Below are 3,301 nucleotides of genomic sequence, written 5' to 3' on the forward strand. Positions count from 1 at the left end.
GGGGTCCGGTGCTGGGGGAAAGTGAAAAAAAGGTTCTTTGGAGGATAGAGTGGCCAGGAAAGCCCGCAGCCCCAAAGTCTGGGTGGCAATGCAAGTAGTTCCCAGAGACCTTGAAAGAAAGCAAGAGTTGTTCTGGCTGCCACCTTGGCTGTGGGAGGCAGGCCAGGACGTTCGGCATATTGGAGGCCGGTGCTGGGGAAAAGTGAAAAAAAGGTGCTTGTGAGGACAGAGTGGACAGGAAAGCCCGCAGCCCCAAAGTCTGGGTGGCAATGCAAGTAGTTCCCAGAGACCTTGAAAGAAAGCAAGAGTTGTTCTGGCTGCCACCTTGGGAGTGGGAGCCAGGCCAGGACGTTCAGCATATTGGAGTCCGGTGCTGGGGTAAAGTGAAAAAAAGGTTCTTTGGAGGATAGAGTGGTCAGGAAAGCCCGCAGCCCCAAAGTCTGGGTGGCAATACAAGTAGTTCCCAGAGACCATGAAAGAAAGCAAGAGTTGTTCTGGCTGCCACCTTGGGAGTGGGAGCCAGGCCAGGACGTTCAGCATATTGGGGTCCGGTGCTGGGGTAAAGTGAAAAAAAGGTTCTTTTGAGGATAGAGTGGCCAGGAAAGCCCGCAGCCCCAAAGTCTGGGTGGCAATGCAAGTAGTTCCCAGAGACCTTGAAAGAAAGCAAGAGTTGTTCTGGCTGCCACCTTGGGAGTGGGAGCCAGGCCAGGACGTTCGGCATATTGGGGTCCGGTGCTGGGGGAAAGTGAAAAAAAGGTTCTTTGGAGGATAGAGTGGCCAGGAAAGCCCGCAGCCCCAAAGTCTGGGTGGCAATGCAAGTAGTTCCCAGAGACCTTGAAAGAAAGCAAGAGTTGTTCTGGCTGCCACCTTGGCTGTGGGAGCCAGGCCAGGACGTTCGGCATATTGGAGTCCGGTGCTGGGGTAAAGTGAAAAAAAGGTTCTTTGGAGGATAGAGTGGTCTAGGAAAGCCCGCAGCCCCAAAGTCTGGGTGGCAATACAAGTAGTTCCCAGAGACCATGAAAGAAAGCAAGAGTTGTTCTGGCTGCCCCCTTGGGTTTGGGAGCCAGGCCAGGACGTTCGGCATATTGGAGGCCTGTGCTGGGGAAAAGTGAAAAAAAGGTGCTTGTGAGGACAGACGGTCCAGCAAAGCCCGCAGCACCAAAGTCTGGGTGGCAATGCAAGTAGTTCCCAGAGACCTTGAAAGAAAGCAAGAGTTGTTCTGGCTGCCACCTTGGGAGTGGGAGCCAGGCCAGGACGTTCAGCATATTGGGGTCCGGTGCTGGGGTAAAGTGAAAAAAAGGTTCTTTTGAGGATAGAGTGGCCAGGAAAGCCTGCAGCCCCAAAGTCTGGGTGGCAATGCAAGTAGTTCCCAGAGACCTTGAAAGAAAGCAAGAGTTGTTCTGGCTGCCACCTTGGCTGTGGGAGCCAGGCCAGGACGTTCAGCATATTGGGGTCCAGTGCTGGGGAAAAGTGAAAAAAAGGTTCTTTTGAGGAGAGAGTGGCCAGGAAAGCCCGCAGCCCCAAAGTCTGGGTGGCAATGCAAGTAGTTCCCAGAGACCTTGAAAGAAAGCAAGAGTTGTTCTGGCTGCCACCTTGGCTGTGGGAGCCAGGCCAGGACGTTCGGCATATTGGAGGCCGGTGCTGGGGGAAAGTGAAAAAAAGGTTCTTTGGAGGACAGAGTGGCCAGGAAAGCGTGCAGCCCCAAAGTCTGGGTGGCAATGCAAGTAGTTCCCAGAGACCTTGAAAGAAAGCAAGAGTTGTTCTGGCTGCCACCTTGGCTATGGGAGCCAGGCCAGGACGTTCGGCATATTGGAGGCCGGTGCTGGGGAAAAGTGAAAAAAAGGTGCTTGTGAGGACAGAGTAGACAGGAAAGCCCGCAGCCCCAAAGGCTGGGTGGCAATGCAAGTAGTTCCCAGAGACCTTGAAAGAAAGCAAGAGTTGTTCTGGCTGCTACCTTGGGAGTGGGAGCCAGGCCAGGACGTTCGGCATATTGGGGTCCGGTGCTGGGGAAAAGTGAAAAAAAGGTTCTTTGGAGGATAGAGTGGCCAGGAAAGCCCGCAGCCCCAAAGTCTGGGTGACAATGCAAGTAGTTCCCAGAGACCATGAAAGAAAGCAAGAGTTGTTCTGGCTGCCACCTTGGGTGTGGGAGTCAGGCCAGGACGTTCGGCATATTGGAGGCCGGTGCTGGGGTAAAGTGAAAAAAAGTTTCTTTTGAGGATCGAGTGGCCAGGAAAGCCCGCAGCCCCAAAGTCTGGGTGGCAATGCAAGTAGTTCCCAGAGACCTTGAAAGAAAGAAAGAGTTGTTCTGGCTGCCACCTTGGGAGTGGGAGCCAGGCCAGGACATTCGGCATATTGGAGGCCGGTGCTAGGGTAAAGTGAAAAAAAGTTTCTTTTGAGGAGAGAGTGGCCAGGAAGGCTCGCAGCCCCAAAGTCTGGGTGGCAATGCAAGTAGTTCCCAGAGACCTTGAAAGAAAGCAAGAGTTGTTCTGGCTGCCACCTTGGCTGTGGGAGTCAGGCCAGGACGTTCGGCATATTGGGGTCCGGTGCTAGGGAAAAGTGAAAAAAAGGTTCTTTGGAGGATAGAGTGGCCAGGAAAGCCCGCAGCCCCAAAGTCTGGGTGGCAATGCAAGTAGTTCCCAGAGACCTTGAAAGAGAGCAAGAGTTGTTCTGGCTGCCACCTTGGCTGTGGGAGCCAGGCCAGGACGTTCGGCATATTGGAGGCCGGTGTTGGGGGAAAGTGAAAAAAAGGTGCTTGTGAGGACAGAGGGTCCAGCAAAGCCTGTAGCCCCAAAGTCTGGGTGGCAATGCAAGTAGTTCCCAGAGACCTTGAAAGAAAGCAAGAGTTGTTCTGGCTGCCACCTTGGGAGTGGGAGCCAGGCCAGGACGTTCAGCATATTGGGGTCCGGTGCTGGGGTAAAGTGAAAAAAAGGTTCTTTTGAGGATAGAGTGGCCAGGAAAGCCGGTAGCCCCAAAGTCTGGGTGGCAATGCAAGTAGTTCCCAGAGACCTTGAAAGAAAGCAAGAGTTGTTCTGGCTGCCACCTTGGCTGTGGGAGCCAGGTCAGGACGTTCAGCATATTGGGGTCCGGTGCTGGGGTAAAGTGAAAAAAAGGTTCTTTGGAGGATAGAGTGGCCAGGAAAGCCCGCAGCCCCAAAGTCTGGGTGGCAATGCAAGTAGTTCCCAGAGACCTTGAAAGAAAGCAAGAGTTGTTCTGGCTGCTACCTTGGGTGTGGGAGCCAGGCCAGGACGTTCGGCATATTGGGGGCCGGTGCTGGGGAAAAGTCAAAAAAAGGTGCTTGTGA

Source organism: Numenius arquata, unplaced genomic scaffold, assembly GCF_964106895.1.
Source record: "Numenius arquata unplaced genomic scaffold, bNumArq3.hap1.1 HAP1_SCAFFOLD_466, whole genome shotgun sequence".
Classification (NCBI taxonomy): Eukaryota; Metazoa; Chordata; class Aves; order Charadriiformes; family Scolopacidae; genus Numenius; species Numenius arquata.